This window comes from Bos indicus x Bos taurus, chromosome 13 (assembly GCF_003369695.1).
Source record: "Bos indicus x Bos taurus breed Angus x Brahman F1 hybrid chromosome 13, Bos_hybrid_MaternalHap_v2.0, whole genome shotgun sequence".
Classification (NCBI taxonomy): domain Eukaryota; kingdom Metazoa; phylum Chordata; class Mammalia; order Artiodactyla; family Bovidae; genus Bos; species Bos indicus x Bos taurus.
Genome location: NC_040088.1, coordinates 13,596,647 through 13,617,688, shown reverse-complemented (window position 1 = coordinate 13,617,688; position 21,042 = coordinate 13,596,647). Strand labels below are relative to the sequence as shown.

Below are 21,042 nucleotides of genomic sequence, written 5' to 3'. Positions count from 1 at the left end.
GCTAGAATAGAACAAAAGACAAAAAAGAGATACAAAATTCTCTGCCACCCTGGAGTTCACATTCTCGTTTAGGGGAGAGACAAAAAACCAAATAAATAAGTGAAACTGTGTGTTAAAGAATAGTAAGAGCAGGACTTCCCCAGTGGTCCAGTGGTTAAGAATCTGCCTTCCCATGTAGGGGGATGTGAGTTCAATCCCTGGTCTGGGAACTAAGACCCCACATGCCACAGGGACACTAATGCCACATGGCAGCTAGAGAGCCGCATGAGAGCTCCTGAGCCTGCTCTAGAGCCCGCGCTCCGCAACAAGAGAAGCCTCCAGCTCACCAGAACTAGACAAAACCTGCACGCCCAACGAAGGCCCGACACGGCCAAAAAAAGCAAAAAAGAAAAACCTAATGGATGACAGAAGGCAGTGGGATGGCATGTCTACAGTGCTGAGAGAGAAAGAGTGAGAGAGAGCAGTAAGTGCAATGGAGAAAAATAAAGCAAGGAAGGGGAACAAGGAGCATGGTGGGTGGGGAGGTGATGCAAGGTCACAGTTTTAACCATGGTGGCTGGAATGGCTTTCCTAAGAACATGACCCTGGAGCAGGGACTCAGAGGTGAGGCAGTGAGCCATCCTGCAGTTGAAGAGCGTCCCAAGCAGAGGCATGAGCTGCTGCAAGGACCTGGAGGTGGCAACGTGCCTGGTTTGTTCAGGACAGCTGAGCGGGAGCAGTCGGGAGTCGGAGCAGGAGAGGACGGGGCCCAAGAGGTGAGCAGCAGACGGTGCGGGCCACGGTCACGACCCCAGTTTCTCTGAGCTGGGCAGCCCCCGGGGTGGCGGGGGCTAGGAGCAGAGGGCTGACGAGGTCTGATGTGTGTCCCACAGGACGCAGCTGCTGGCTGTGTCGAGAACAGACTGCAGGAAAAACAAGAGGAGAAGCAGGAAACCTGTCAAGAGGGGATGGCAGTGATCCAGGCAGGAGACGACAACGGCCTGGACCAGGATTTAGAGATGGAGGTGAAGAGCAGTGTCTGGAGTCTGGGACCTTCTGACAGTAGAGCTGACAAGGTTCCCTAAGGGACTAGATGGAGCATGTGGAGGAATCTCATCCACAGGAATCAAGGCTGACTCCAGGGTGTTTGACCTAAGCTACTGGAAGGGTGGTGTCGCCATCAACCAAGATAGGTTTGAACCTGGAAGCTTCCTATCAAAAGCCAAAGCCAATGTGTGCTGAGACTGGAAGGTCCCTTTCTAGGTGAGAGACTAGACTGAGCTGGCTTGGTCATCAGCATTTCAGGGAGGCTGTGCAAGGCCAGTGTCCCAGTGAAAAGACTCTGCTTTCTGCCCAAACCTGCTCGAACTCACAGAGAAACTACGGAAGGCGGGATGGGGGCCCAGGGGATGAGGAGGTGGGGAGAGAGGGAGGGTGGGGACCAACAGAGGCTACCGTGAAGGCGACTCGTCAGAACCTGCACCGTCCCAAGTCCATCACGTTACATGAAAACGCACTGGAAGCCCACGTTTCAAGTTCAAAAAGTAAATTACTTTATTAAATTTAAAAGTAAAAATTCAAAAAAGCAAAATAGTAAATGGTTTGCCCTGGATGTGGTTTTATTTCAGAATTACACTGGCTTTGTTTTAATTGAATTTTTCCAGTGTGGGACAGAGACTCTGCAGGCTAAACAGCCTGCAGGCTAGTGGGCATGTCTGAGCCTCTCAGGACTGAACACTCCTCTAAACTGAACTCTCCGGCTCTCCCCTGGGAGGGGCGCTTTTCCTCACCCCACTCCCAGGCTCAGTCTACACTGCAGACTGACTTCAGTGGTCCCAAGTCAGTGGACCGAGTTTGAGCAAACTCTGGGAGATAGTGAAGAACAGGAAACCTGGAGTGCTGCAGTTCACGGGGTTGCAAAGGGTCAGACACAATGTAGCGATTGAACAACAGCAACAGCAAGAAGTATATGAATGGAAAATGTAGCCCATTTCCTAATCGCTGAGAGTTGTTACAAAGAGCAGCAGGTGACCCAGTGAGTGGCTGGTGGAGTTGGGCCAGAGAGCTTTGAAGATTATGTGACTGGGGGACTTCCCTGGAAGTCCAGTGGTTAAGAACCTACCTGCCAACGCAGGGGGTGCAGGTTCGATCCCTGGTCGGGAAACTTAAGATTCTACACGCCACAGGGCCACAAAGCCTGCACGTGCAACTAGAAAGTTCACAACAGTAATTACAGAGTAGCCCATGTGCCACAACAAAGACCCAGACCAGCCAAAAAAAGAACAGGAATATGTGACCAGGGTCAAACATCACACAGAGCTCCTTTATACTTCAAACTTTTAATAAATACAGATGGTCTTTTGGTTTCAGTTCTGCAGTGGTGCATAAGGACACGTCATCCACAACTAAATATAATACCTACTCCTGAACATATTCCATCTGCTTCCAGCCTAAAGCCATGGTCCTAAAGTAACTTCAAAACATTCAGGATGGAGTGATGGGTCAGTACGTGCAGAGCACTCTTTCTCAATCAAAAACCCTACAACAACCTGTTATCCACTCTCATTTGAGTACCTCCATGACCTGGGAGCTTATTATCACTTACAATAATTTATTAAAAAGCTCTTTTCTCAGTTGGACCTGGTTCCCGGGTTTTAGATCTATCTTTTGAATGGACGCAGAACAAGTCGGCACTCGTCACTATGTGATCCGTCAACTCCCTCTACACATCAGCCTTTCACACGGCTGGAGGTCGGCATTTCATACTTGGTTATTCACCTCCGCAGTGTAAAGTAAGCATCCTGAATTCAACCCTCTCTCTCTCTAGTGACCTGTTCTTTGAATACTCTCCACGTCTCTCTCAAAATGGGGCTATGAGAACCAAATGAGCATCAGGATTCAGCCCAACCAGAGGAGAAGCAAGCCAGGCAGCGTTTTAACCATGTTACCGCCACTGCTAAAACTACCAGAAGTCGACCCAGGAAGAAGTTCTGGTTTCTTTTTCTGCCCACACAGATGAGAAATTTGAGGCGCAGAGGTGAGGTGAGCCGGGGCACAGGGAACACTGCTGGAATTTGGCAGGCCTGGGATTCTTTCATCATGAGGCCATCTGGGGACATATTTTACAGTTCTGATGGAACAGTTCTTGGCTTTCTTCCCCTTTGACTTCCACCTTCTTGCCGTTTGTTTTTCTTCCAGTTTTACTGATATCATTGATATACGGCACTGAGTAACTGTAAGGTGTACAGTCTAATGATCTGAAGTCCTTACAGCATGAAATGATGACCACAGGAGTTTACCGAACATTCACCATCTCATACAACAGATGCAACATTAAAGAAAAAAAATTTTTTTTTCCTTGTGATGAGAACTCAGGGTTTTTTCTCTTAACTTTCATACATTACACAGAGCAGTACTCGTTATATCTATCCTGCTATACACTGCGCCCTAGTCCTTACTTCTCTCGTAACTAGAAGCTTGTCCCTTTTGACCGCCTTAATCCTGGCTCCCCTCCCCTCACACCCCCACCCGCCCTTAAGGAGGGAATGCTTGGGTTTCTCGTCCTTTATTACAGCCATGCCACGTGGATCACAGCCCTGTGAGGCTCCTGTAGGCTCCAGAGAGCCTGGGTGGGGACAGCACCTGGGGCCCCCCAGCTGCTAACATCTCCTTACCCAGGATCACAGTCCTGGTGAGATCGTCTCTGAACACCGTTTTTAAACGACTAAGTCATCCCCCAGCCTCCCCCACGATCAGTCCTCTATCACAGTACTCTCATTGGCTCCTGTTGTATCACTTATCAAAATTTGTCATCGGCTCCTCACTTGTATCTCTTCTTGCTCACTGTCTCTCATCTCAGTGGCAGTAAGCTCGACAACGTCAGCGCCTAAGCCCCAGTGTCCTCAGCACCCAGCGCAGTGCCTGGTGCAGTCATGACTTCCCGTGAATGAATGGACGAATCGATTCACTGCAAAGTTCTCGGCAAACCCGGTCGCTGAGAATGGAGTTAACAACTCTAATTCAGACAGAGCTGGGTTTGCGTCCCACAGCCTGCCACCGTGGACCGTGTATTGTGTATTCCTGGGCAAATGACTGGATTCCTCACTGGCAAAAGAGAGACAATCCTGCCTGCCTCACAGAGCCAACACGACGTTTGGGGAACTGGTAAGGAGTGCACAGGACGACTTAGCGCACCGCCGCGTTCACAGTGAGCCTCAGTAACTGTAGCAATGTGGCTGCCCTCATTCCACCGCCTTCCTTCCCCTGGAGGCCGACCACTGAAACAGCAAAAGGTACCTCCGCTGCTTTACCCTGCTTGCTTTTTTTAAAAAAAGAGTTGTGGTTAAAAAAAAAAAAGCACATAATACAAAATAAACCAGCTTAATACTTTTAAGTATACAGGAGGATTAACTAGATGCGCATGGCTGTACATCACATCTCCAGCCCTCTTTTCATCTTGCAAAACTGAAACTCTATAGCCACTGAACATCAGCAAGTCCCCTCTCTGCCTCCCCAGTCCCTGGCAACCACCCTTGTTTTCTGAGTCTGACTGTTTTAGATGTGGACCTACGCAGTATCTGTGTTTCTGGCACTGGCTTACTTCACTTAGCACTGTGTTCTCAAGGTTCACCCAGGTTGTACCATGTGACGGGAGGCCCTTGCTTTTGTAAGGCTGAATAATACTCCACTGTGTGTGGAGACCAATCTTCATCCATTTATCTGTTGGCAGACATTCACACTGCTTCCACCTTCTAATACTGTGAAAATCCTGCTTCATATGAACATGGATGTGCAGATCTCTCTGTGGCACCTTGTTTTTAATTCTTCTGGAGAGAGACTGCTTTAAAAAAAAAAAGCAAACACCCAAGCTCTCCACAATCCAATCATGCCAGTGGAGCAACACCAGAGTGGTCGTATCAGCCTTCGAGTTTCAGCTCTTGCCACCAAATCACCTCCGTCCCAAGACTGCTCCCTAGGCCTTTCTAATATCCTCCAGGCTCCTCTACTTTCAAGTGAATTCAGGAGGTCAAAATTTGAATTTATATCTTTGTCAAGAAGACAAGGAAGCTATTAAGCTTTTCCTTCTCCCCTCTGTTGGGAAATCTTCAGATCCCTCTCTGGAGATAGGTCCTACCCCAGACCTGGCAGGACTCAGCCTCAGGATCCCAGGGCCAGGGCAGGGCTGTAGTGGAGCCTCAGTTGCTCCACTTTATGATTAAAAAGGGTTTTGTTTGTTTTTCTGCTGCACTGCATGCAGGATCTTAGTTTCCTGACCAGGGACAGAACTCAGCCCTGCAAAGAAAGTGCCTAGTCCTAACCACTGGACTGTCGAAGAATTCCCTATAAGTGATGTTTTGAATGCTGTTACTATCTCATCAGGAAGCTTTTCATTTCCCTTGACAGGTAAGATTAAATAGCATTCATTGGGTTTAACAGCCTTGTGACTCAGAGCTGGGGTAGTTCTGCTGCTGCTGCTGCTAAGTTGCTTCAGTCGTATCCAACTCTATGCGACCCCATAGACGGCAGCCCACCAGGCTCCCCCGTCCCTAGGATTCTCCAGGCAAGAACACTGGAGTGGGTTGCCATTTCCTTCTCCAATGCATGAAAGTGAAAAGTGAAAGGGAAGTTGCTCAGTCGTGTCTGACTCTCAGCGACCCCATGGACTGCAGCCTACCAGGCTCCTCCGTCCATGGGATTTTCCTATGCAAACCCATTTCCAATCTTATGATGTCTAATCAAAGAAACCAACTGGGTGTGCTCAACAAAGTTCCACGCTTTGTCATACTCTTCAGGTCACTTTCACAATTCTGTCCTGAGGGGCAGCAGAACAGAGGTGGTGTGAGCCAGATGGAAGGGCCTTCTAGGGGCACATGGCTCTGTTTTGAGGAACCTTAGAGTACCAAGGTCACCCAGGGTGAGGAGGAGCGAAAGGCCTCGGCACCTGCGCCTTCTCTAGTCTATAAAGCAGTCATGGAAGTCAGATGCTGTGACAGTGAAAAGCATAAAACTACAACTTTTTATTCACAACCACTGTCAAGCCAGGAATAAAATACACGCCTCCCTATCTCCATCTCAGTCTTCTTCCTATGACCCCCGAGTGTGGACACATACACACACTTCACTACTGGTACACTCGGGGGAGTGTCTGGGAGGTGTAATCTCTGTTGCGAGTTAGTAAACATTTATTTTCCTTCCATGAGATTTCAGGAGCCTAAATCAAAAGTTTCTAAGAACTTCTCTTGATGGTGTACATGAGAAATGATGTGATGCGCCTGCCATCATAAATCTGGTAGAAGTTGTATTTGTTTATCTGTTTTTAAACAAAAGGCTGCTTTAACATTACATGTTAAAACATAACATACATTACCACTGGTGGTATGTCTATGATAATCTTGCACAACAGAAGTTCATCTGACTTGACTTACAACACCATGTAGCTCTCCTAAGAACAGCGACCGCCCCCTAACGGGCCCTCTCCCACCCCCACCCCACAGCCAGTTCCCACTGTCGCGCGCACCCGGCCCACTGCAGGCCTGCTCCCTCCTATTCTGCTCGAACTGCAAGTCACCAGTCAAAAGGTTCTTTCTGACTCCCCCACAGGGAGCCTCAAAGTCATTCAGGACCTCAAGGAGGTTAAAACCACACCTCCTCAAGCGCCCCACGAGGGAAAAACTCAGCCCTATCTAGCACTCTGCAATCTCCTGCCCCCAGGAGACTTCCAGATTGCTCCTGCCAGCCCGTAAACTACTGGGCAAGCTCCAAATCTCTCGCATCCAAGACCACAGGTCCTCGAAGGTTCTGTAAAACTACACAGTGTCTACCTTCCCTTACCTTGGCATTCATCCCTCAAAACCAAACAAGCAAAACAAAAAATTCAGCCACCGTGTGCTACTGCCTTGATCTTCATCTCGTGTCTCATCATCTACCCAGACTTCCAAGCAATAGATCTGATCTCCAAGTCACTCTTGTGTCCTTCACTCAGCCCTCTCCCATCCTCCCCTTATCCAGCTGCCATCAAGTCTTATAATTGGAAGAATGTTCCAAAGCTGACCTCTGTCACCACCCTTGTGAGACACAGCCCAGGGGTCAAGTGCATGAACTCTGGAGCGGGACAGGCCTGGTCATGTCCTGATGCTGCCTCCTGTGAGCTCAGGGTCTCTGTGCAAGATGCTGGCACCTTCTCTCCCTTACTCCTCTGCAAGTGGACAGAGCAGTCTCCACCTTTCAGAGTTGTTACAGAATGAAGGCGTGGGGGGAAGGGGTGCAGCACCATGTGTGACACCTAGCAGGTGCCCCACAAACGATGGCTGCTGGCATCACCCTCGTGTCTTTTACCCTGCTGACGCCCCCATCTGCTCTGGCCTGGAGTCCCGCAGCCACCTTAGCTCTTTCCCCCTTCAGTCTGCATCTAACACAGCCACCAGGCTCATCATCAAAACTCACAAATCTGTTCATGTCACTCCTTGGTTTAGAAAATATCTGTGGGCTTCTTACTTCCAATGAGAAGATTCTCCACGTAGGCCATTTGACACTTTAGCTACCAGTCACACGGGGCTATCTGCCACTTCATCTGTGGTGCGTTCAAATTGAGATGCATTGTTACGGTAAAACACACGCTAGATTTGAAGATTTTGGTAAAAAACGAATGTAAAATAACTCATTAATAATTTTCTTTAATAAAACAGAGTTCTTTATTTGAAGCAGAGATGGAATAAATGCTGCTATAATATCTTTTAAATCACATTTAAACTACCTTTTTATATCAACATGCTTACATTTTTTGGTTTCTTATTTGCCTTAGTCTCTTGACTTATATCTCCTTTTTTGTTCTCTTTTCCCATCTATAATGTCTATGGTCTCAGAAGTAATTACATCTTTTTTATAAGAAGGATTTTTTTTTAATATTACAGTAAAGTATGTGTTTACATACAAAATTTACAATCTTAACCATTTTAAGTATACCATTCAGGGGCTTTAAGTACATCATTAAGTACATCACATACGGATGTGAGAGTTGGACCATAAAGAAGGCTGAGTGCCAAAGAACTGATGCTTTCAAATTGTGGTGCTGAACTCTTAAGAGTCCCTTGGATAGCAAAAAGATCAAACCAGTCCATCCTAAAGGAAATCAATCCCGAATATTCATTGGAAAGACTGATGCTTAGGCCACCTAATGCAAAGAGCCGACTCACTGGAAAAGAGCCTGATGCTGAGAAAGGTTGAGGGCAGGAGGAGGAGGCGGGTGCCAGAGGCTGAGTGGTTGGATGGCATCACCAACTCAATAGACGTGAGTCTGAGCAAGCTCCAGGAGACAGCGAAGGACAGGGAAGCCTGGCATGCTGTGGTCCGTGGGGTTGCGAAAAGCCGGACATGACTGAGTGCTGAACAAGTACATTCACACTGTTATGTAACAATCACCACCATCCATCTTCAGGACTCTTTTCACTTTGCAAAACGGAAATTCTGTGCCCACTAAACAGTAATTCTTAGTTTCCTCTCCCCTTAGTCCCTAGAAACCACCATTCTACTTTATGTCTCTACGAATCTGACTTTTCCAGGTACGTCATAGAAGTTCACCCACACAGTGTTTGTCCTTTTGTGACTGGCTTATTTCATTTAGCATCATGTTTTCAGGTTCATCCACGGTTGGAGGAGATGTCAGAACTTCCTTCCTTTGTAAGAGTGAATAATAGACCCTTGTATGTATACAACACATTTCATTTATCCATTCAGCCTTCAATGAACACTTGAGATGCTTCCAACTTTTGGCTACTGTAAATAATGCTGCTATGAACTTGAGAGTACAAATATCTCTTTGGGTCCTTGTTTTCAACATTTGAGAGTATATACCCAGAAGTAGAATCACTAAATCTTATGGTAATTAGACATTCAGCTATTTGAGTAACTTTTGTATTGTTTTCCATAGTACCTGCTCCATTTTACATTCCTACCAACAGGGACAAGAGTTCTAATCATTCTAGATCCATGCCAACAACAACAATGCCAACATTTGTTATTTTCTGGGTTTTTGATCGTGGCTGTCCTGAAAGTGTGAGAGGGTCTTACTGTAGTTTTGATTTGCGTTTCCCTAATTATTAGTGATGTTGAACACCTTTCAGGTGCTTATTAGCCATTTGTATAACTTCTTTGGAGAAATGTCTATTCAAGGCCTCTGCCCATTTTATTAAAAAAAGTTTTTATTCTTAAATTGTGGCGGTATGATAACACATTTACAGGAGACTTGGAAAATACAGAATGAGGTTACATATACTTGCACTATATATTACAATTATTTTTTAAGTGGCTAAATTAAGATTTTTAGTTGGAATTTCAATATCAAACTCTCAAAAATTAAGAGGATGATCCTCTGCCCATTTAAAAAAAATCAGATTGCGTTTTGTTGTTGAGTTGCAGGAGTTCTTTATATATTCTGGATATTAACCCCTCATTAAATATATGACTTGCAAATATTTGCTTTTATTCCATAGGCTGGCCTCCCACCCTACTGAATGTGTCCTTTGAAGCACAAAAATTTTTAATTGTGATGTAGCACAATTTATTTTTATTTTGCTGCCTATGCTTTTGGTGTTATCTTCAGTAAATCTCTGCTAAATCCAATGTCATGGAGCTTTTCCTCTATGTTTTACCTAAGAGTTCCATAGTTTCAGGTCTTAAAATTAGGTCTTCAGTGCATTAATTAATTTTTCTATATGGTAAAAAAAGCAAGGGTCCAGCATCTCTTTTTTACATGTGAACATCCAATTTTTCCCACATCATATGCTGGGAAGTCTGCCCTTTCCCATTGAATATTTGGTCTTAGCACTCTTGTCAGAATCATTTGACCACATGTGTGAGGGTTTATTTCTGGGCTTTCTATTCTCTACCATTGGTCTCTATGTCTTTGTTAATAATGTTTAATATTAAATACACATTTGAAATAATACATATTTGAAATAATGTTGAAATAATATTTTTGATATATTGGGTTAAATACAGTCTTGAAATCAATTTTATCTGCTGCTTCTTACTTCTTCACTGTAGTTCCTCAAACATTTTACATCACATGTGTGGCCTGCATTACGTTTTCTCTTAGCGCAGCTCTGGGTGCTCTGAACTCAGGCAACAGCTGACACTGGGATTCAGAGGCAGTCTGTGTGCTCCCCTCCTTTCGTGTTTATCATTTGTGCTTAGGGAGCAGGACAGTAGTGTGGTTGAGAAGTCAGCTTTCTGAATCAGGGACACAGGTCTCAATCTTCAGTACCTGCTCTGCCAATACAACAGCCACTAGCCACGTTTGCCCACTGAGTACTTGAAACGTGGCTTGGTGCAAATGGAGAGGCACCAGAAATACACCATTCAGACTAGATTTCAGAGACTTGGTACCAAAAAAAAGTGACATAAAGTATCTCAGTAATGACCTTTATATGAATTACATGTTGAAATATTAATATTTTTGAATAGAGTGGATTAAGTAAAATATATTATTAAAATGAATTCAAGTTGTGGGTTCATTAATTTCTAATTGTTTTTAAGAGCAGTTTCAGGTTCACAGAAAAACTGAGTGGAAGGTATAGAAATTTCTGCATCCCCCCATTCCCGCTAGCCCATTGTCAACACCCTCCCCAGATGGTACCTTTGTTACAATTAATTAACGTACGAGGACATATCATTATCACCTAAAGTCCACAGTCTACACTGCAGTTCACTCTTGATGTTGTACATTCTATGGGTTTGAACAATTTTATACAACATGTATCTACCATTAGAGGAATCTACAGAAAGGTTCTGCTGCCCTAAAAATCCTCTATGCTCTACCTGTTTCTCCTACTTCCCCCAGGCCCCGGCAACCACTGATCATTTCACTATCTCCACGGTTTTGCCTTTTCTAGAATGTCATATGGAGAAGGCAATGGCACCCCACTCCAGTACTCTTGCCTGGAGAATCCCATGGACGGAGAAGCCTGGTAGGCTGCAGTCCACGGGGTCGCAAAGAGTTGGACACGACTGAGTGACTTCACTTTCATGCACTGGAGAAGGAAATGGCAACCCACTCCAGTGTTCTTACCTGGAGAATCCCATGGACGGCGGAGCCTGGTGGGCTGCCGTCTGTGGGGTCACGCAGAGTCGGACATGACTGAAGCAACTTAGCAGCAGCAGTCATGTCATAAGTTAGAATCATGTACTGTGCAGCCTTTTTAGATGAGCTTCCTTCACCTAGTAAGAAGCATTAACAAGGTTCCCCATGCCTTTTCAAGGCTTGATGGCTCATGTCTTGTTTATTTTTTTGAATGCTGCTCCTATAATTTTAAAATGATATTTGCAGCTCACATGATATTTCTGTTGGATACTTGTTGGCTTAGAATGGGCAGTTTTCAGAGTCTGGCACCTCCCTGCTTCTCAAGCCACTCAGGTTCAAGCCTGGTAAACACTTGTTCCCTACCCCGTGACACGTCAGCCTCCTTACCTTTACATGCTAAACTCTCTTTACCTTCCTGTTCCCTGAAGACTAATTCATGTGCAGACCCAGTTCAAACAAGACACGTTCAGTGAAGCCTTCCTAAATTTCCACTGGACCTGACGTCACCGTTTACAGCATTTTGTCCTTTATATTATGAATTTTAATGTGCCTGACTTCTCTTTTAGATTTGAGCTCCCTGAAGCTAGGAACCATATTTTGTTCACCTTTGGGTTATTGATCCCTAGCATAGAAACTGACATTCAATAGGCACTCACAGATGCTGAGTGAATACATGAGAGAAGGAAACACAACAAAATTCAGATTATTCTCCAGTTAAGGGACAACATATCCACTTAAACATCATTCAGCTCAGAAAAGTAACTTAAATGCAACAAACCAGGCTGCAAAAGTGTATCAACCAACAGCTAAAATTATTTACAAACTAAAATTTGTTTTTTTTAAAAAGTCAAATCAACACCGTAATATTTATACAGTGCATCACAATTAAGAGACGGTAAACCAGTCCCGAATGGTTAGCAGATTCTGACTGGCCTGGAAGAAGGGGACCAGCTATGGAAACTGAATGGTTAAAACCACATTCCATATCCATTAGCTGAGAGCCCAGACCCCACCAGAATAGAGGCCCTGAAACTGAGCCTTTGATGTAGCTTCCAAAGAAAGCCACCAAGATGATTAAAGGGTTGGAAAATGAGATTTATGGGGAATGGCCACAGGAACAGAGACAATTTTGCCCAGACAAGAGAAAAGGCCGAAGGGTGACTTAATAAGCATCTTCAATCATTGTTACTACACAGACGATGGTGACCAGATGGTCTCCGTTTCCACCAAAGAAAAGGATACTGAAATGGACTTGAGCTGAAGCATGAGAAGTTGTCTAGTCTTAAAGAAAATTTAATGGCTAAGAACTGGCACGCAGTGAAGCAGACCGGCGAGTGCATGCTATTGTCTTTTTTATGCTAAGAAAGCAGCACGTGGGCAGGGTTTGTTCAGGCCTTCAACAATCCTTTGTTGAGGGCAAATTCTCAACTGGCTGATCATCAAACGAATCACGTCATGCACAACCACATGAAGAGAAAAGAAAGATGCGAAAATTGAAACACAGCACCCTCTGGTGTACACACTGTCCTCCAATCAAGGTAGATTCTTGACGTATGTCAGTATTTCTCAAAATGTAGGGTCCAGACCACGCAAGAGTCCAGAGAAACTTCTCCCAGGCTGGTCCTAGTGCTCTTTGAACCGCGACGTCCAGCCGCATCAGCCGCTTCTCTGCACCTCCCCCTTCCATACCAGGAAGGCTATCACACAGGCAAACTCGCTTCTGTGAACGACAAACACGGCTGTATCCCAATCACGCTTCAATGCCAAACTCAGACTCTGAGACATCAACTGCCACATGAACATCTTATGCTGAGGCATGACGATTCTGTCTACCACGTCATTTGAGTTCTGCCCTACATCCAGGAATATATTAAACACGAAAGTTAGGAATCACCCAAATGGGGTGCTCTTCTGATATGTCCCCCTGTTCTGCCACGGTGTACACGGCCCTTCCTTTCCAATCTCTCTTTGTCTCCTGAACGCCAACAGGCCACTTTTTACCTCTTCCTAGGCTATAGGCTCCAGAACTGTCTCCATATCCCTTCCTTTTATTGTTAAGTACGAAAGGCATTCTACAAGCTCAGAAAGTCTGAGAATCAGGCAGGAATGTTTTAAGGTCCTCCCCATGTCTCTAGTTATCTTGTGCTCGGTGGAACCTCATTACATGACATGTATACTTCATTCCCGTGACTCACGATGGTATGTCCTAGAGGGATACAACACAGGCCCTGTATCCAAAAGCCACAGCCCAGTGTGGGAAGATGGATCAATATAGGCGTCAGTCGCTGAAGCTCAAAGCTGTAAGTGCTGATGGAGCAAAGAAAACAAGCAATGGAAACACCAGAGAAGTACGATCTGGGTGCTCCTCAGGGCAGGAGCGAAGAACTGACATCCTGTGGGGAGAAGGTCCTGAAGGGCGAGAGGTGTTGTCCACCACAGGGGAGGCAGGAGCAAGTGTCAGTCTAGGTGTAAGGATCTCGCAGTCCCCGGGCCTGTCGCCACCGGGAGAACCGAGCCACGTGACACACTTCTCCTCCTGTCCCGGGGTCTCCATGAGGATGGAGAACCTCAAGGTTATGCCTGAACAACCGACCTCTGTGCGTTACTCAAGGTGTGCACCTATGTGGCAACAAACAGGAGTGATGCAGACCAAGCACTGGTCTGATGGAGGCGTGAACAGGCTGGAGCGGAGCGCACTAGGAGTCATGGCGTCTGGCTGGGAAGTTCCCACAGGAATTCCAGACAGCCTCCTTGGCCACCACTCTGTCCCAGCGAGCCCCAGCCTTGCTCCAGGACCCTCCCTGACAGCACGGTGACAACACTGTGACTGTGGATACAAGCCTCCCGAGACTGGGCCGAGGCAAGAGCGGCCATTGTATTGCCACCACGCCTCCACCACTCAGCACATCTGGAGCTGGAACAAACTGGCTAATAAACGAGGTCATCAGCTGGTGTGCACGACAAGAGTTAAAAGCGCAGAGCCGTGAACCCGCCATTCCAACGCCTCCCCAACACGGTTCACCTCACATTGTTCCTCCTCCTAGGTTCTCCATCCTGGCCTGGTTCAGGCTCTCCTGTTCTTTCATTTTATCCTCACAAATCAACCCTGAGCCTCTGGCTGAGGAAAAGGCGCACATATGTGTGCCCCACTGAAGAGCAACCTATGTCACATGGAAAAGCCACCAAGCCACAGGCGTGAAAGGGAAGTGGCTTCCCCGCACTCAGAAGAATGTGAGCTTACCTGCTCACGAGGGAAACAGAGAAACCCAACCCGATTACAGTGTAAAAATAGGTCACTGCCTGAATACAGCCCTGTGGGTTACTGGCAGCCGGGCCCCTTCTGCCTCTGACTCTAGTGTCACAGGAAAGCGGCGGCAGCGTCTCAGAACGAGGGCTCCAGGGCCAGCTGGCCGCCTCGGCCTGGCCTGCCCACTGGCATTCTAGAACTGTGGGCAGCTCAGCAAGCCTCTGGCGCTGCTGACGTGGAACAGCCAGAGACGGTAAGTTGTGTTCCGAACAAACTAGGAGACAATTCAAGGTTGTCCTTAGGATAAGTCTCTTTCCCCTGTATTTGGTCATATTTCATTCAATGGGAAAAAAGAGGGGGCACTCGGTTAGCTTGCTTATGTCGATATGGAGCCAGCAGCAGCCTCTTTTCCATGAGAGAGTCACAATTTTGAATTATTATAATGCTTTATTTGCAGCAAATTCTCTGGGTGTACATGACTGGGAGGGGTGTCAACATTTTGGTTCTATGCCAAAAAAACACACACACACACACACAAAAACTGCTATGGAGTACTTTTAACAAAAGGCTGAGAATTACTGATCAAGAATCAAAGGAAGAACAGAGAAGATGGGAGTTCCCTGGTGCCTGGTGGTTAGGATGCAACGCTTTCAGTGCTGTGGGCTGGGTTTAGTCGCTGGCCAGGGAACTGAGATCCTGCCAGCTACACAGCTCCACCCCCCTCCCCAAGAAAGAACACAGAAAGAAGGAGAAGGACATGTAAGCAGTACATTTTATTAGCAAACAGCATATTTCAAAATATCAGTGATTGACATTTATTAAACATGGCTGTTCAGAGGACTCTTTTGGTAGAATAATTGCAAAAAAGAGTTTCTATATAAAAACAGCCCTAGCTCAGAGAGTACCTGGTGTACATGACTTTTCTCGCTAAAGAACGCAAGGTCTCTGAGGTAAGGGCTCGGCGGTAGACCACTCAGCTTCAGAATGGTGATGTGCACACAGTGGGCATCTATTAAACACGCCTGTTGGAGGAGAGTCCACCTACAGGGTCCTGCTTTACCAGCAAGAAATGGGGGACTGTAATTACAAGTTACAGTCGATACCCATTTGATACCCAACTTGTTGCCTGGGATCGAACCTCAGTTTGGGTCCCTTGATACTAAAGGACTCAATACCCAGTCATCGCTTGGATCTGTGGAGAACTCATAGCTGCAGGGCCTGAAAAGTCAAGCTAAATCTTAATGCTGACATCTAAATAACATTAATTCAAATGTACATCTCAACTGTTTCCAACAGACACTGAGATAACTAGCAAGACTGAACAGAAGGAAAACTGAGTGATAAAGGATTTAGAGAAAGAACTGAGAGAGAAGGAGTGATGGGGGGAAGGGTAAAGAGGCAGGGAAAGAGAAGGAAAAGAGGAAAAGGGAGAGAAGGAAGGAGGAAAACACCTAAGCAATGGCTTCTCTACCAGAAAACATTTCCACAGAAATTTACATGATCATTTAATATCTATTCATGCGAAAACATGTCACAAAAACCTAGAAATTCAATAGCTCTATCTAAATTTGTATTTCATTCATCAAAACCTTCTGATGAATTTGAAAAATACTAATATAGAGGCAAGGAACTTCTTTAATTTGCAGAAATATATAAGCAACTCACACTTTACCCAAATTGAGCCCTCTAAACCTGGCCCCCCTCCTCCAAGGTAGAGTCTTGGTTCACAGATTAGAATCACTAATACATGCAGAATAGAAGGAAATTTATCTACCAAGTACTATTTGGATTCTACAGCACAAGCAATAAAACTCAGATTCACAATGGCTCTCATAATAAGGGGGGCTCACTGGCACTCCGAAGTGGACAGTCTGGAGGGGGTTTGAGTCAGTGGCCCTGGGATGGAAGCCAGGGCCTGCTCTCTAATGAGCACGCGTCAGCCGCATCCTCAGGGCAGCTTCCCTGGTCATGGCAAGACGGCTACCACAGTCCCAGGCTTCGAGTCTCCACACCACCCAAAAGAACAGAGAGAGGGCTGGCTGTGGGAAGACCTCTCAGTACACTGAGGAGAGCCTTCTTCCCAAAGTCCTCAGCAAACGTTCGGAAGGCCTCCTGACCTGGGTCCCAAGCCTAGCACCGGACCAACCACCCCCCTCAGCTGCCCCAGGCACTGCCACTGGGTTAATCACTGTGGTGACCTGCGAGGGGTTGGCTGATTGAGCTTAAACACTCAAGGGCCATCCCTGGGCTGAGGGGGGCCAATCCCTCTCCACCAGAGGACAAAACCCAACGTGGTTTGCTATGAAGTGGGGAGGTACAAGAGGTGAGGAGGAACGGGGACAATTACAAAGTCCTCCACACCTCACCCAGTGCTGGATTTGACTCAGACACCCAGTGTCAAGGGCAAACAGGAAAGTGCGTTCTGGGTGATACTTTATAAAAATGAACACTTCTTCCTAAACAGAGACTAATTCCCTTGGAGGTAAACTCAAGAAGAAACATGTCTCCAAATTCCATGTAAGGGAAAACAGACAAAGGTGAGAGAGCAGTCTAAGTTTAGGAAGACACAGTGAAACCCCATCAAATAGGCCGTTATTACACTGACCCCAGAGAAGGCAGAAGTAAATCGAAACCAAGTGAGGTTGTTTCAGCAGAGGGCTGCGGTCAAACGGTCCAGATGCTTCTCTTCAAATGACCTAACTTACCCAAAGAACAGAGACTGGCTAGTCTTGGACTCTTTCTTATATAATACATTTCTAAAAATCAGCCAAGTCTCTTTAAAAATATGATCTCTAGAGTTTCTCGAGTGAGTGTCATTATCAGATCACCCTCTCAGAGTATGTGTGCACGCACCTGCGTGTACCTGTAACCCGTTCGGAATAAAACATCTGAGTGCTGCTAGGTGCTCAGTTCTGTGCTAAGAGACAGGGCGGAAATGAAAGGATTCAAGGCCACATCTCTGCCCCCAAGGAGTACAACCACCACTCCCACCACTGGCTGAGTATTTGTCAGGCACTGTGCCAACTGCTTTACATTTATTTCCTTATTTAATTTAATCCTTATAATAATCGCAGGAGCTAAGTATCATCAACGCATTTTCCAAATTGGAAAACCAAAGTTAAATGGGTAAGTAACTTGATTCAGGTCACACAAGCAGCAGGCACAGCTGGGATTCACACCTAGGGCTTCCTGATTCCACAACTGCACTCTTAACCCACAGCACAAACATCCTGGAAGCATGGACAGTACAAGACGGTGCACTAGAGTGAAGAGCTCAGTCCTGGGATGGAGAGCTGAGTCCCCAGGATTCTGAAGAAGTCAAAGAAGGCATGTGGTGTCGGGATGAGCCATCATGTGCTGCCATCAGTTGTGCGAGCTGATGCCCAACTGCTAATATACCATCTGTCCCCTGCCCTCGGACCCACGGCCAGCTCCTGGAATGACTCTTCACTGCCAGTCACTGATAAAAGTGGAAGGCCAGTGACATTTGTGCAGGCCTTACAATGTTTCACAGCTCTCTCCAAGGATGGAATGAGTTCTGTCTTGCTGTGCAAAGACTTCCTCTCTGTTCCAGAGATAAGACCATACATTGAAGGAATCAGGGCTTCCTGGGTGGCTCAGACGGTAAAGAATCTGCCTGCAATGTGGGAGACGTGGGTTCGATCTCTGGGTTAGGAAGATCCCCTGGAGGAGGGCATGACAACCTACGCCAGTATTCTTGCCTGGAGAATTTCATGGACAGAGGAGCTTGGCGGGCTACAGTCCATGGCATCGCAAAGAGTCAGACACGACTGAGAGACCAAGCACATTGAAGAATTAAGTCTCAAACTCTTTGGGCAAATACTAGATGCCATTTCCACTGCTGAATATTCACATGATTTTTATAACTCCAGCCCCAAGGAGTATGTGAAAATGGTCTTTAAAAATTTTTTTTTGGTTTTATTTTTTTCTCTGGATAGGGCAACAAATACACAGGATACAAGAATCCAAAGTACAGAAGGATATATGTGAAAACCACCTTTAAAACCCATGAGATCAACTGTCACTAACTTCTTAGCACTGTGACAAAGTAAATGTAACATCAGGTCTGAACAAAATGTAATACTACTTCCTCTGTGCTGGTCTCCGTGTACCAGAAAGTGACGAGAGTGGATGGAGGCAGTGTCCCTCTCACGCCTCAGCAGCCCCTTTACGAGGCAGCCGACTCTGGTTACCTCAGGGCAGGGTGGACCTCCCATCCTCCAGGGTAAGTACCCTTGTTTCAAGGGCCCCGGTGTTCCAAGCAACAGAGCAACATCTCCTAATACAGCAGGGAGTCAGAAGCCTATGGGACTCCTCTGCATTCATAAAATCGGGGGGGGGGGTGGGCGGGCAGGGAGTATCAATCCTCTAGTCCTTTGCAGTGAACAGGATGTGCTGACAGGGCGGCTCCTGGTTCCCTTGTAAGGAGCAATGGTGAGGTATGATCTCGAATTAAGACTGATGCTATCAGGGCGATGGGAAACAATTCTGACTTCAGGGTCACGTCTGGGACCTGGAATCACTTTCAGTTTCAACCTACATTTGACTGATCCCTCTGCACCAGGTTCTGAGCTAACATCTGTTCATAGCCACAGACAGTCCTGGGAAATGGACTTTTTATCCCTACTTACTTGTGTGGACGCCAGGGCTCAGGCGAGTCAGGTCTATGGTCACAGATCTGGAATGTCAGAGTAGGAACCAGACCCAATCTCCTGAGGCCAAGTCCAGTGTTCATTCCATGTTGTGCAAGGTTTAGGGCCTTGGAATATTATTATATAAACTGGGGTTTGGATGGTCATCCTCATTATGACCTCAAGCTCTCACTCTACTTTCTAAAGTGGGAGAATAAATCATGTGAAGGGGGCTGTATGAAGGCCAAGGGCAGTGAGTGTTGCAGGGAATGCACAAAGTCGTGTGGAAACCCAGGGGGGAGATCAGCTCGGACTGAAGGAGGGATGGGAAGACCTCACACAGGTGAGACCACCCTCTGGGGAGGGCCTTCGGGGGCTAACAAAAGCCCCTACAGGCACAGACGTGGAGAGGCAAGCTCAGAGAAAGGGACCTGTGCAGGAACCCTCTGCCAGCAGGGTCTCTCCACCTGGGAACTGACCGTGTAGACCAGGTAACTCTCTGTTCTGGGGGCCGCACTGCATGACGTTTAACCACATCCCTGACCTTTATCCACTAGGTGCCAGTGGCACTTCCCCCCCTGCCCCCTTGTGACAATCAAAAAACCAAAAAGTCTCCCGACATGGCCAAACAGCCCCTGCTGGGAAGTACTGCCTACTTAGACGGTGATGTGCCAGCAACTGGGGCCTGGCTGGCTAGGAGTCGGGAGGAGCAGAGAAAGAAGGGGCAGCCACAAACCAGACAGGAGAAGGAACAGGTGCGTGCCCCATGCATCCTCTCATCGGCCCCTGCAGGGACGATAAACAGAGTCAAACGTGACCCCAAGAGGAGGTCCCTCTGAAGGATGCCCAGCAGGATCCTGGTTGGGAGAAGAATGCTTGTGGGAGGAGAAAAAGAACTCTAGGCCAGGCAACGGGCAAAGGGCACCCTTACTCCTATGCTCTCTTTTCTCCTCTTAGAGAACTGCAGCAAGAGAGGAAGACACGGGGAAGCTACGGGAGCCTGGAATTCCCAAGCCTGTCTGGGAGCCACGAGGGAACCTGGAGCAGGAGGAGGAGTGAGCCGCGATTCACCTGGGAAAGCAACGTCGTCCTGCCCTTCCAGGCCACCTGCCAACCCCACACCTCTCACCCCAGGACCACGGTCACCTGGGAAAAGCAGAAAGGGACTCGGATACTTATCCTGGGAGCAGAAGGGAAAAGGAGATGGGGGGTGAAGATGAAAGAATTCTGAAGTTCAAGAAAGACGCACCTACAGAGTTCACAAAGGAGACAATGTTTCCCAGCCAAGTGACAACAAAGTAGAATGGGTCTAGGGGGCGCGAGGAAAGGAGCGAGGCAGAGAACGGAAACACAAGAAGCACAAGGCCCACCGGGGCCAGTTCTGGGTGAGGCCCACCACGTAAGGGGCTGCGCGCAAGTCTCATACCTCATACAACACCTGTGAAGGTGCCAGCGTTACCATTTTTTTCTAGCAGAGGAGAGGAAGGTACTGGGAGGCAAGGAATTTCTCTTGGTTCCCGGTCGGAGGAACCTCCCCGGATGACCAGAGGCCCCGGGCATGGTTGAGGAGTCCCTGGCGCTGCACCTTCCCTGGGCTCCAGGGCCCATGGCCTCCTGAGACCATCAGGGGCTGTGTTCTGGGCTCTATGTGTCCAGCATCTCCTGACGTCCACGGGGGAAGAAGCAAGAGTTAATGGGAGGCAGGCAGAGGGCCGCCGCAGCCCAGCTGTGAGCCGAGGGCAGAGGCCCTGCGCCCGCCACTTACGTAAGTGCTGCTCTGGCTCTGCTCGGGCCCTGGAGCGAAGCGGGGCGCTCGCCTCCCCTGTGCTCTGTATAATCTCCACTTTGGCAGAGGAGTCCGCTACAGTTCCACAGCTCGGTCACAAGAGATACTTGCTTTTTTGTCCCCCCCCTTAAGAATTCAGCAAATTTGCTTTTACTAATGATGCCACGGAATAATACTACAGACTATGGCGTAAGATTTAGATGCTTTCCCCGCATTTCCAAGCATTTTTCTCTCTCAAAAACCGTCTTTATTTCTGGTTCCACTTCAAGAAGAAGAGGAAGGGTGAAAATGAGATGGCGAA

General features: G+C 47.2%; 1 protein-coding gene across 4 annotated transcripts in view; it reads right to left on the bottom strand.

Moving 5' to 3' along the window:
• Positions 1 to 21,042, bottom strand: part of ZHX3 (zinc fingers and homeoboxes 3) — a 112,951-nt gene that overhangs the window by 22,722 nt on the left and 69,187 nt on the right. The window lies entirely within an intron of this gene.